This window comes from Sesamum indicum, linkage group LG5 (genome assembly GCF_000512975.1).
Source record: "Sesamum indicum cultivar Zhongzhi No. 13 linkage group LG5, S_indicum_v1.0, whole genome shotgun sequence".
NCBI lineage: Eukaryota > Viridiplantae > Streptophyta > Magnoliopsida > Lamiales > Pedaliaceae > Sesamum > Sesamum indicum.
Window position 1 is genome coordinate 11,609,020 of NC_026149.1, and position 14,579 is coordinate 11,623,598.

Here is a 14,579-nt window from a genome sequence, read left to right on the forward strand (position 1 = left end):
TATGGTAAGATAATAATTATTATTTAAAATTGAAATATATGCAAATAATTGCTTCATTTATGTAATATATGACTTTTGATCACAATTGGAATGTGTCGCGCTGTAGAATGATGCATGTTAGTTGAAGCTAAATGAAGGTAATTTGGTGTATATCTCTAAGTCATAAAGTATCAGAGCATTTTAGAGGGTGCTTGATGGTTTTGATTTTTTGAGTGCAATAATGGCAATATACTAAAATTGTCTACAACAGTAGACATACTGTCCCCATATTCTTTTACTATTCCTTTCTGCCTGTTGCTATGTAAATTGTTGAACTTATGTACATAAGCATGCAATTGCAATCTCTAGGTTTTTGGCATCTAACTATTTGGACAATGCTCTGGTCCGTTGTTGTGGGATGGGATGTTTGATGCTACATTTAGGATATTCTACACAGTTTGGTCTTATGTAGACGTTATTGGTGATATTCCTTCTTTTTAGTCAGTTTGGGTGAGATTGAAAGTGATGAGCTCCTGCTCAAGTATTGTTTCATTTGGTAATTTACTGAGTTGTGAAGCTATGTGAGTACATGTATCATGAATGATTATGCTACTCAAGATTGGTTTATGATCAGCTACCCCCAAAACCCTTCTATTGTATTTGGTCTCTGAAATATGCAACTTGTTAATAGATCTAGATCTGAAACTTTGAAATAATTAAGCAGGCTGTTCAATTTGAGAATTGATGTTCATTGGGTTTAGGCCTTGAATTGGTATTCCTTTGTCTATTCCTGTATCATCCAGAATGGTACCTTGATGCCAATCAGGATCACCATGAACTCTGTACTTCCTGTTTCCATCATGTCTGCTGACTTGTATTGAACTACTCTAGCTCTTTGCGGATCTTGGGGATCTTCAATAGCACTGAAGTGTTGTTTATATATCAAACTACTGCTGAACTGATGGAGTTGAATTAGTATCTAGTTTCTATAGAGACTAATTACTGGACTACAGACTATGATCATGATCATTCTGTTGCAGTTTTTAGCGACAGAATATGAAATAAAGTAATTTCTACTGTAATAACGAAGAATTTTTTCGCTCTTATGATCATCTACATTTCTTAGACTAAATATATTATAAATTAGTTACTGAACGAGGTTCTTTCTTATTTACTTTGTTAATTAAATAGGATATCTATGGTAGAGAAATTTCTGTTTTTCCTGCGCCAAAGGGACAAATAATGACATGGAATGAGTCTTTACTTGATACACCTACCTATAGTTGGGTATGCTTGTTTTACAATGTTCCTAAGACGGGCGTGTTCAGGTAGGAGATGTGGCATTGTCCATATTGCACAGTATGGTAGCCGCTCATTCAGATCTAGATGATGCTGGAGAGATTGTTACACCAACCCCCAGAGTAAAGAGGATCTTGTCAAGCTCACGTTGTCTTCCACATATTGCACAAGTAATATTTTTAAGTGCCTGTCCTTCTATTGGTTGTGTGTGCTCTTGTCCCAATTTGGGCAACTGAAAAATCTACTCAGACTTATTAGAATAAAAAATTGCTAAAAACGCAGAAAGTTATGCTTGTTATTGTATCTTTTGTTTATTTACCTGGAGAGCCTGAAAAATGTAAAGGTTGATATGTGGTTTCAAATAAGTTCCATCAACCTTTGTCCTCAAATATTTGAGATTTTCAATCTGGAAGTTCTATGATTTGTATTTGCTTAGGGATAGTAAGTCGAGGATTATGTTGATGGATATGCGAGGGTGGGGTACAGCATTTCCGACTTCTGTTCAAAGAGTTCTAAATTTTGCTTGTATGTGGATCTGGTACAAGTTGGTTCAAAAGAATTATGAAGGGCTGTTCATTTTGTTTTTCCCTTCCCTCAATCTTTACTCACTTCAACGAGCAGGCCATTCTTTCACGTACATAAAGCACTGGGCCCCTTTAAGTATTCCTTTGGTTATGAGCTTGGTTACATAAAAGATTGATGTGTGGCACGTAGAGTAAAATAGGATCAGAGCTTTATCCTACAATAAACCGGTTGCCTTGCAAGCCATTTAAAATGGGAGTCAGTTGTCTGGTATTTATGCTTATCGTCACATGAGATGCCCATTGGAGACTGATTGAGCAAACAACTGTAGAAGGGTCACTGGAATTGTTGCACCTCCTTAAACTAAGATACAGTTTCCGTGTAATATGCACTTAGGATATCCACGTGTACTAGTATCCTTAAACTCCTGGTGTTTTAAAGATGCAACTTTTCATATTCTCTTGTGCCTTTTCATGGTAATTATATTATAACACTTTCACCTTGGAAGTGGGGTAACTTTTGTTCCTTTCTTTGCCTTCTAGAGAGGTTTGAGATGTTTTCGTTATTTTTTCTTTTGTTTTTAAGCTGAACTAGGCAGTGGCTGGATGGTGGCTCCATCAATATGCACGTTGTTTCTCAATTTCAGAGCTTTGGTTAATGAACCAAACTCTTTCCTCTATTTCTTATGTGCAGGGAATGCTTTCTGGTGAACCGACTATTGTTGATGCTGCTGCTGCTCTGCTGAAAGCTACAGTTACTAGGAACCCAAAAGCAATAATCCGATTATACTGTACAGGCGCATTTTATTTTGCTCTGGCTTACCCTGGGTCTAATCTTCTTTCAATTGCCCAACTCTTCTCAGTGACTCATGTTTATCAAGCTTTTCATGGTGGTGAGGACGCTGCAGTTTCCTCTTCTCTACCTTTGGCGAAACAAAGTGTTTTGGGCAGCCTCTTACCTGAGTCATTGCTTTATGTACTGGAACGTAGCGGCCCAGTTGCTTTTGCCGCAGCAATGGTTTCTGATTCTGACACTCCTGAGATTATTTGGACACACAAGATGCGAGCAGAAAATCTGATCCGTCAGGTAGCCCTGAATCTGCAATTAGAGTTTGCTACTTGTCTTTCACCCCAAGCATCTTTTGTTAACATTTAGTATTTACATTCTAAAACATGGTGGTAGTTGAGTCATCCTCAATGCAAATAAGTGCTGCATTTAACTCTCAGTTTTATTTGATTTGGTTCGTCAGCATCTTGGTGATTTCCCCAGAAATTGTCACAGCATTGTCATTCCTTATATGACTATGCTCCAATGCCACCAGTGACATATCCAGAGCTGAATGATGAAATGTGGTGTCATCGTTATTATCTCGAAACTTATGTGATGAAATTAGATTTCCTAATTGGCCTATTGTTGAACATGTTGAGTTTTTGCAATCATTGCTATTAATGTGGAGAGAAGAGTTAACTCGAAGGCCAATGGACCTTTCTGAAGAAGAAGCTTGCAAGATACTAGAGATTTCCATTGATGAAGTATCCAGAGACGACGCCCCTGCGAAACCAAGTTTTGAGTCAGTTGAGGAGATACCTAATATATCAAAGCAGATTGAGTATATTGATGAGGAAAAGCTCAAGAGACAGTATAGGAAACTTGCAATGAAGTATCATCCAAACAAAAATCCTGAAGGGAGGGAGAATTTTCCGGCAGTGCAGAAAGCTTATGAGTGCTTGCAGGTATGCCAAATTCCTTCATCCTGTGTGAGGATCTGTCGTTACTCATAACAAACGGAGACTATATGATTAAGCTTGAGAAAAAAAAAAGATCATATAGACAAGGGATCTTATAAGCTGCCAGATCTTATTTCAAATGAATTAGTCGACTTGTTTAGACGCCGTTATCACAATTATGCTGTTTATTTGACTGGTAGAAAGTGCTCTAAAGGTATTTATGCTGTCAAGATGAGCCAAATGCTTTTTTACACATATAAATGGATATCAGTGTTGGTTTTAAATATATCTTGGAACTAGGAAGGACACGGGACTATATGTATATTTAATTCTTAGATATGATACTACCTAAATTTAAGGTGTGGACCAAGAAATAAATTTAAATATATAAATTTAAGTGGCATTTGCGGAAGAGTGAAAATGTAAATCATAGGGCTTTCCTATGAGGTTTGGACTACTTACATATGTTTCCCTTTGGTTTTGTTGCCTCCATCTAATATTTCATTCTGCAATCAGTAAACTTCTTTGAATATGATCATCAAATATGCTGGATATCCTATCCTCTTAAGTGCCATTACAGTGGACAAGGATGATAACAATTTCTTTCCTCTGATCAAGCACATCTTCTAGTTGCATCCTCGGAGCTTGTTTGGTTGACGTAAATTCATATCTGCCTTTAATTTCCATATCATTCTTCTTTAGATAAGTACTTTGTAAATGTACTTTTGCTTATGCTATTTCCACATATTTAACTTTCAGGTGCGAGTCTTCACCATTCAATGGTGAAGAGCTTGTGAGAGTTGGTGGAATACCTCTTCTTGCAACCCTCCTTTCCCGTTGCATGTGTGTGGTCCAGCCAACAACTCCTGCCACTGAACCGTCCGCTACTATTGTTGCTAGCATAATGCGAACCTTTTCTGTTTTGAGTCAGTTTGAAAGTGCGAGAACTGAGATGCTCGAATTTTCAGGATTAGTTGATGACATTGTTCATTGCACTTTATATTTCTTTCTTTTTCTTTCGTTTTTATCTTCCATCTTTCTTTTAAATTCTTCTAATAAAGTTCATCACATAATTTTCTTTCAGTTACATTTGCTACACTTGGTGAGAAGACCATGGTGATGTTCCCTTTCTAGCATGAGATTCTAGTTTCTGGAAGTTTGCAGAACACTACTGTTTCTGTTATGGATTTCTTGACTGTCCTTTTGTATTTATCGCTTAACCTGGCTCCAAGTGACATATTGCTCAGTGACTTAGCTTATATTCGTTCATTACTTTACACTGTTTTGCCCATATAATTCTTTGCAGCTCATATATGGATGTTGAATAATGAAATTACCCATATTGGTCTATTTATAATGCTCTTTGTGCTCATGTGGATGACTTTGTTGCTGGCATTTTCTCTGTGTCTGTCTGAGCTTGTATAGAAAATTTATTTGCTTGTGAAGGTGGTCATATTGTTATTTTTTTAAATTGAACAAAATGTTGGAACTCTAGTGTTGAAGATGCTTTGTGGTGACTATTCTTTGAATGCCAGAATGTACTTTTTCTACGTGAAGTGTGAAAACTTAAGCTTTATGAACAATATGAATTTTGAAGCCACTGCATCAGCTGGTACATGACTGTTACATGTTACAAAAACCACTCCGATGTTTCTCAAAAAACTGCCGTACCTTGATGTTATAGTTTTCTCTTGTGGTCTGTTACTTGAATCGAGGTCCATTTACAAACTTGAGGGTTCATAGAGTTAATGTTTATTTGTTCGGTACCTTTTGTCGAGTCAATTTGCTTGCGAAGAGAGTCCAACTTTTATTTTAAAATTGAACAAAATCTTGGAACTATTGTGTTGAAGGTACTTTATGGTGACTATTTTTTGAAAGACGAAATTTCTTTATTCTACGGCACCGTGGAAGTTTATGGTTTATGAACATTGTGAACTTGAAGGCCTCTGCATCAGCTGCTATGTGCCTGTTATATCTTAAAAACCACTCCACTGTTGCAAACTGCTTTATCGTGATGTTATGGTCTTTCTCAGGTGGATTATTTTGTTTGAATCCAGGTCCATTTTAGGAACTTGTGGTTTTATAGGGTCACTTTTTGTTTGTTCAGGTACCTTATACCATTGTCGCTCCAATATGATTCGACGACAGAGGAATCAGATAAGACAGATGCACATGGTGTTGGAACTAGCGTTCAAATAGCAAAAAACATACATGCTGTAAAAGCATCTCATGCCTTGTCAAGGCTTAGTGGTTTGGTTGACGAGGCGATCCCGACACCCTACAATCAGGCTGCAGCTGATGCCCTTAGAGCTTTACTAACCCCTAAACTTGCAAGCATGCTGAAAAATAAATTTGCAAAAGACCTCCTATTCACATTAAACTCAAACTTGGAGTCCCCTGAGGTAAATGCTGCAGATTTTGCATTTTGACAAAGAAAAAACATATTGGGTGCTACTTGAGCATTGCCTCATCTCCTTGCATTAGTATCTGCATATTTTCTTTGAATGTTGTGAAACTCAGAGCACTATAACAGGGCAGGCTTCTTAACATACCTTTTCTGATATGTAGGCAATACTTGCTTCTTCTTCTTTTGTAAGTACTTTGTTGGTTCTATTAGAAGTAGATAACTGAGGGAAAAAAGAGAGGAAAGCAATATGTTCTACATGTTTGTGTTATTAAAAGGTTTCAAATTGGCTTTAACTACTTGGTATGTAGTTGTCATGAAGATTCTATAACTGATTCAAGTTTCTTTTTTTTTTTCTTTTCCCGATTTACTTTTTTACTAGCAAATTCGGGTATAGTGGTGGTGTGGATGTTTTCTGGACGTTCTGCATTTAAATCTAGAGAACTTAATTTTCCTTTGAACTGTCTTTTGCACTGGACATAGTATTTAATTCAAAGAATCTCTTTCAGGTCAACTATTGGTTCTTTAAGGGAAGAGGTTATTTGTTTGCATCTAATAGAGTATCTTCTTCCGTATATCTATCTTGTCAGATCAAAGAAATTTGGTCTTGGGCCTTAAAATCTATGCCCTTCCTATCTATGACTAGTTGTGAAGTTTCCATACATTTCTTTTGTTTGATATGCAAACCTATTTGCACATTTTCCTCCTCCCCACCCCATAAAAAAATAACAAAAACACAAAAAAAGAAAGCTTTAGCACCAGAAGTTCTTTTCACGAGCCTGAAGGTTTTATTTTTTGCATAATGATTAAGAAAAAGGTATCTGTTTTGTGCAAGCTATAATTCTAATCTATATATAGGTTGTCTTTCTGATAATAATTGGGGTGTAGGTGTTACTTTAACTATCTAGATTGAAAATGTTTTAAACACATATACTGTAGTTCCAAGTGATGGCCATTTCTAGTGCTCTATGCCATAGTTGATGACCTTGTGGGACTATCAGATATCATGACATAGTTTCACTTGATCTTTCATTTACAGATAATCTGGAATTCCTCCACTCGAGTAGAACTTTTGAAATTTGTGGAAGAGCAGCGTGCAAGCCTTAGTCATCATGGTTCATATGACCTTAAAGATTCGCATTCCTTTGTTTATGAAGCATTATCTAAGGAGCTCTATATTGGCAACGTATACTTGAGAGTCTATAATGATCAACCAGATTTTGAAATTACTAATCCTGAGGACTTCTGTCTTGACCTTGTTGATTTTATATCACATCTTGTCCATAATGAACCCGCTGCAAGCATGGATACTCATGTTAATAGTGATGTAACCACTGATGGATCTGCCGAGCAGGATTCTTCTGATGATTCTTCGGCATCACTTGATGGAAAAAGCTTGGAGAGGGAGGATTTCGAACTAGTAAAAAATCTTCAATACGGTCTGCTATCCCTTCAGGTAGAAGTCTGGTGGTTTTTCGTCTGACACTTTTTTAGTCACCCTTGACACCTTCTTTTCTGTAATTTCTGTAATTTCAGCTCTTGTTGACAAAGAATATGAATTTAGCTTCAGTGGTCTCCACAAAGGAGAAGCTATTGCCCCTCTTTGAATGCTTTTCTCTTCCTGTTCTTCATCAAGCAACATTCCTCAGCTATGTCTACTTGTTTTGTCACGGTTGACAACATATGCACCTTGTGTGGAAGCAATGGTCGCAGATAGCTCTGGTCTGCTTATTTTATTACAGTTGCTTCACTCATCTCCCAGCTGCCGTGAAGGAGCTTTGCATGTTCTCTATGCCTTGGCAAGCATGCCGGAGCTAGCTTGGGCAGCTGCAAAGCATGGAGGGGTGGTTTTCATTCTTGAAGTTCTCTTGCCAATACAAGGTATGCTGATCTCATAGATAGCGGTTTCTTAAGGATTCTATCTTGCGCTCTAAAATGAATTTTGTGTAGAAGAGATTCCGTTGCAGCAAAGAGCCGCAGCAGCTTCGCTATTAGGGAAGCTTGTTGGCCAGACTATGCATGGGCCTAGAGTGGCGATAACTCTGGCAAGATTTCTGCCTGATGGCCTTGTCTCGGTAATCAGGGATGGTCCTGGTGAAGCAGTTGTGACTGCTCTTGAACAAACAACAGAAGCTCCTGAACTTGTCTGGACTCCAACAATGATCGTTGTCTGCACAAATAGCAACTATGGCTTCGGATCTGTACCGTGAACAGGTGAAAGGACGTGTTGTTGATTGGGATGTACCTGAGCAGGCCTCTGGCCAACAGGAGATGAGAAATGAACCTCAGGTATAACTGCTGTGTGCTGCAGATGTACTCTTTTGTTTTTGATTGATTACATGGATGTTCTAAAGAATGCTAATTCTGTTTGATGACTTACATCATGTATTGTCGAGGTTGGAGCGATCTATGTTAGGTTATTCCTGAAATATACCAAATTTCCAGAGATTTCTTGAAGGGCTGCTGGATCAGTACCTTACATCTGTTGCCACCTCACAATATGATGGCCAAGCTGTTGACACTGAACTTCCTCTACTTCTTTCTGCTGCCCCGGTCTCTTTACTCAGGATGTACCCCGCTCTTGCAGATCATGTTGGATATCTTGGTTATGTGCCCAAACTTGTGTCTGCAGTAGCCCATGGAGCAAGCAGAGAAACAATGGCTTCAGAAACCTATGTATCTGAGGATGGTTCGTTGCATGCATTTGCAACAGAAGGGGCCTATTGTACCAAAGTACGCGACATACTGAGTGCCTTTGATGTAAGTCATGACTCCTTAATCAGTGTTGCATTTTATCTGACCTATTATTCTTGAGTGAGTTTTTCCTGGAATTTTTAGAACAACCAGTAGCTAAAACCCTTGTGTTCGTGTTTTTTGCATGAATTGGTCAACGGCTGGCAGCTTTATGTGGTTGGTCAGCATGACCCATCCCCTGCTTAATCATGGTTTTGCTTTCCATTAGATTTAGTTGCATCAAATCTTGTTACTTTTTAAAAAATAGGCCAAGGGGTCTTCCATGTTTAAAAAATTAAGCAGTCAGTCTTTCAACAAAGATGACTTCCAGCCATGGGATCTTCCATGTTTCCTTTAAAAGGACAAGGAAAAACAATATGTACACCAAAATGAAAAGCTCTAAAAGGATTAGTAGTTTACAAGTCCTTGTTAAAAGCTTTTCTTGAGGTATTGTGATTGTTTCGTGAGTTTTTTTATTAGCATGCGAGAATACTAAGTGAATAGTGATTTATTTAGGCTTAAGAAAATTAAAGCTGCTGAGAAGATTTCTGTATCTTCATTTGACATGTATCTTTGATCTGCTTTGCACTCTAGATGCAGGCTTATTAAGGAGTTCGTCCATACTCTCGCATAGGATGGGCAGGATAAGGTCAGCTAATAGTGGGGTTTAGTTTGGATCTAGGTAATAGAACCGCCACGATAAATAGATCATATGCTCTGAATTTGTGGGTGGATCAGGCATAATGCATGAGTTTTAATACATTTAGTGGGTAATGTTGTGACACTGCAGATTATCAGGAAACATGGAGTGTAAATGAATTTTTGAAAAGCATGAATTGTTCTGAAATAATTTACATGCTAAATGTATGTGATACATGAATTAAATATTGAAAAGCATATTTTTTTTTTAGAACTAATTTGCACACCAAGTATATGTGAAACACAATTGACAGATATGATGGTTTTTAGAATTCAATGGATCTTTTAGTAATTTAATATTCAGAAAAAATGTCATATTTTGTTGTAACGAATCTTTCAACAGACGTTATTGGTGATATTCCTTTTTTTCAGTCAGTTTGGGTAAGATTGAAAGTGATGAGCTCCTGCTCAAATATAGTTTCATTTGGTAATTTATTGTGAAGCTCTGTGAGAGTACATGTATCATGAATGATTATGCTACTCAAGATTGGTTTATGATCAGCTACCCCCAAAACCCTTCTATTGTATTTGGTCTCTGAAATATGCAACATGTTAATAGATCTAGATCTGAAACTTTGAAATAATTAGGCAGGCTATTCAATTTGAGAATTGGAGTTCATTGGGTTTAGGCCTTGAATTGGTATCCTTTTGTCTATACCTGTGTATCATCTAGAATGGTACTGTGATGCCAATCAGGATCACCATGAACTCTGTGCTTCCTGTCTCCATCATGTCTTAATTCATATGTACTTTGTGCTGACTTGTATTGAAGTACTCTAGCTCTTTGAGGATATTGGGGATCTGAATTAATACATTATTCAATTTCTATAGGCAGTTGCTCATCATCTTGTAATAAAAATTGTTGGAGGTTTTCGCTGGTTTTACTCAATCCAGGCTTAAAACTTGGCTACATATTGCACAGTTGGTGAAGGTGAAGGACACATCAGCTAAACTTAAGCTATCCTATGGGATAGGATGCTATCCAAATGAGTTCAACTCTGGAATTTTCTTCTGTTTGTGGTTTCGATAATGGCAAAACTATGGACAATACTTTATAGTTTGTGAAATTTGCATTGACTGGTGGACCATTTACGTAACCTCATACCACTTTCTATGTGAAACTATATTGTTGGGTTGTGGCTTAGATTTTGAAACTACTATTTCCTGCAGCTACTCGGCTGGCAATGCTGATATAAGTGCACATAAGAGTCCGAAACAGTTAGCTCATCTTGTGAATCTAGGAGGTACACCAATTAAGAAATTTTAACATTTGTGGTAAATGTAATTTGAAAATGTCAAACATATAATAAACCATCTTTTCATCAACAGGCCATTGTAAATTTGGTTTAGCATGAAATTGAAATGAGATTCATTATTTGCAGACTATACATAGTGTTTGTAACTTTGTAAAAGTACTCGCATTTGTGGTTTCTCATCCAACATATGTTATGGTACCCGTCGCATGTGCAACTTCATCAAATTTGTCCTGTCACTCTCTAATTTATAGTTCTTTCTTTTTTGTCTTCCATCTTTCTTTTAAACTCTTCCAATGAAGTTTATAACATAATTTTCTTTCAGTTACATTTGCTATACTTGGTGAGAAGATCACGGTGTGTTCTCGAAAGTGCTTTAGTATTGGTGTTCCGTGGTGCAGGTGAACTATTCATATGCTATCATATCATTTTTATCATTTGTCCCCCAATGTTTTGTGTTCCTGGGTTCTCATTTTCTTGAATTTTTGATTAATTGGAGCGTATTTCTTCATTGTTTTTGCTGCTCTGATTTAATTTATATAGTAATAATAGTGTGTGTGTTCTACCACCTTGCATATTGGCTTCTTTGCTGCTGAAACTATGTTGTTGTTCTCTATTTTCAACATTCTTGTTCATAGCATATATAGTCAACTAACATATTGTAGAACTCTTGTAAAGTTGATCTGCTCTTGTGGTAGAGATTGCGTTCTTGCTTGAGTGCTTGTAGAACTCACGTTGGACTCTTCGCTTATACAACTCTTTGACAACATAAGAATTGGCGGGTGATTAATACAGTTGTAACAAAACCTTCCAGCCAAAAAGGTGAGAATAGATTCATCCTCATACACTCATTTATTATTTGAAAGGGTATCAATAATACATAAGTGGTGTTCACACTTTTATTATAGTATAATATAATAATATATATAACTGTAAATGAAAAGCATACTAAGCTATTGTGTATATTATAAATTTTTGAATGATTTGCTATTTTATTTCTTCATTTATGACTGTCGTTAATATATTCTTATTTATATTGTAGGTATCAATTAATTTTGTCAATTTAATTATTTTATTAGTTAGTTATTGTTGCACGTTTTTCTTATGTGCACATAACAAATAATATTTTATAATTCAACAAACGATTAAAATCATTGTTCTTTATCTTTTTTTTAATATTTTTTTACTAATTATTTTTTAATATTTACTAAAAATGCTTCTATCAAATATGAAAAATCAGAGAATTTTAATTATATTTATTATTTCTCATCGCTCCTCCTACTATGATAAAAACCATGGATATAATACTTTTGAATTTTTTACAACCTCAATATTAATAATATTCTCAATGGGCATTTAGTCAAAATTATTATTTTGGTTTCAAATTTTTTATTATAATTTATTTTATTTTGTATTATGTCAAACAAAAATAATAATTTTAAAAAGTTAACTTATTATTTATATTAAATAAGCTCTTAAGAAAGATCATTTTTAAAAACTAAATTTATTTATTATAATTTTGTTCAAGTTTATTAAAAAAATAATGTTAACTAAATTATATAATTTTATTTTAAAAAGTTACTTATTATTATTTGTCGTACATATCTATTAAATAATTTTATTATTTATGTATAATAGTAATTTATTAAGATATTTTCAAAACAAATAATAATTAAATTAAAAAAAAATAATAAGAAGAAGTAACTAAAAATCATTTTTATGTCTTTGTAGTTTATTGTTACTTTATTATTTATATTAATATTAATAATTTGAAAATGGGATAATTTTATATTGGGTGTTTTGCTATTCAGGTAAGTCCTGCCATTAAGTTTATTGTAGAATTTTTTTTGTCCTTTTGTTTTATTTTTTGTATAAATGTCTTGAACTCTAAAATAATATTTTGTTTGAATAACTACTAAAATTAAACATTATCTTCATAAATTAAAAAATTATCTTTTTCACACTATTAATATTAAATTTATAAATAGATGATTATAAAATTCATAATTATATCAACAAATGTGAAATTTAAAATAATGCTTAGTTAACTACTAAACAAAAAATATAGCTTATGAAATTCTTTTGAAAACAAAGTATACCAACAAATGATTATTTAGGAGGTATTGATGAATATTATATGGATTTATTTTAAAATTGATAGTATAGCCAAATTTGGAAGATTTTTCAAATATTTAGGAAAAAAAAAAAAGTATAAAAAACGGGACTGCATACCTAACTTAGTTTTTTTTTTTTTCATTTTATGTACTCTAAAAAATATAATTAATTATTTAGAATTAAGAATAATTTGTGTACAAAATTAAACTTAAAATTAAATAATAATAGGACTTTAAAGAATTTACATGCATTTTATAATTATATTTGTTGTATTATTTATGAATTGTCATTATAGTCATTTCATACTATTAGATATATATTTATTTGCTTTATTAGGCAATAAAAAAGAAGAAGAAAATTGAATTTATTGTACAAAAAAATAAATAGTCCATGTTTTAGTGTTGTGTTTATATATTTTTGTGTATATTTATAATTATCATGTAAAATTAGGAGTCTGGACATAAAATGCTGACTTTAGAATTGATCTTAAAAATTAGAATTACATCACCCAGTTAACATTTTTAGTCTTATATGTACTATATATTTTTATTTTTATAAGTGTAAAATTAAAATTTTGTCAATATTGTTGGACAATTCCTAATGGATTAAGTGTGAAATTTTGAATGGTGTGTGTAATTTTAAAATTTTTTGGAAGAAAGTGTAATTTTTCATTTTTAAGTTGATGTTACTTATTATTATATGATTAATTACTATTTAATTTTTAAGAACTAGTCGTTGTGTACATAGTAAACATTATAAAATTGAATTAAAATAATATTTTGTTTGAATATCTAGATGTGGTTCTAATAATTAAACATTATAATCATAAACACAGAAACATAATAATTATTTTGATTATATAAACATAGATCTATATGATAAAATTTAGTAATACCAAAATGTAAGTGTGAAAAAATATGACCATAAAAACTAATCAATTTATAGTTTATATTAAATAGAAATAAAGATGAGGGATACATTAGTTTTATAATTTTATTAATTTTAATTTTTATTATATTTAATGTTATTTGTATTTTATTAGAAGTTTATAAATTAATTTATTATTTATATTACGATAAAGTTTTAACATTTAAAAATTATAATGTGGTCAAATATGTTAAAATATTTAATGAAAATTGATTTTGATTTTTAATATTTGGTCAAATATATAAAAATATTTAGTGAAAATTGATTTTGATTTTTAATTCATTTGAAGATAATAGTTCTCTAATTTTTATTTTAGAAAATTGATTTTATTTAGTAGTATTTGTGATTTTTTTTTTCTTATGGGTGAAAACAACATGTTCCTTGGTTAGTCGGTGATATTATAAATTTTTTATTAACATTTGATTCGGTTCATGGTTTAAATACAAAAAGCTGACTTTAGCAAATAAAAATTACATAAATTTTTAGTTTTGTCATTGATTTAATATTTTTAGATATATTTTTGTACTTATAAAAATGAAATACAATCTACATATGTGGAGTCAGATTAATTTTATTATATTTTTTTATAAATAAATTGGAATGATAAAAAAGTAATGTCATCGTTGTTGTTTTTTTTTCTACTAATTATTTTTTACATTCACCTGATATTAACTTTACTAAAATTAGATCATGGAAGATGGAAAAATTAAAAAAAAATCAACGAAATTAAAAGCACTCACCAATTCTGCATTTATTATCTTCTCAACCCCCATTTATTATAATTTTGGTCAAGTTTCTTTTTGAAAAAAAAAACTACCTCAGCTAAATTATATGTAAAATTTAGTATTAAATATAAATTAAAATCACTAATTTTATTTAAAAAATAGATATATGTTATTATAATTACATCTTTTATAAATT

General features: G+C 33.1%; 1 pseudogene; it reads left to right on the forward strand.

Moving 5' to 3' along the window:
• On the forward strand, positions 1,222-11,434 carry LOC105162402 (annotated as a pseudogene).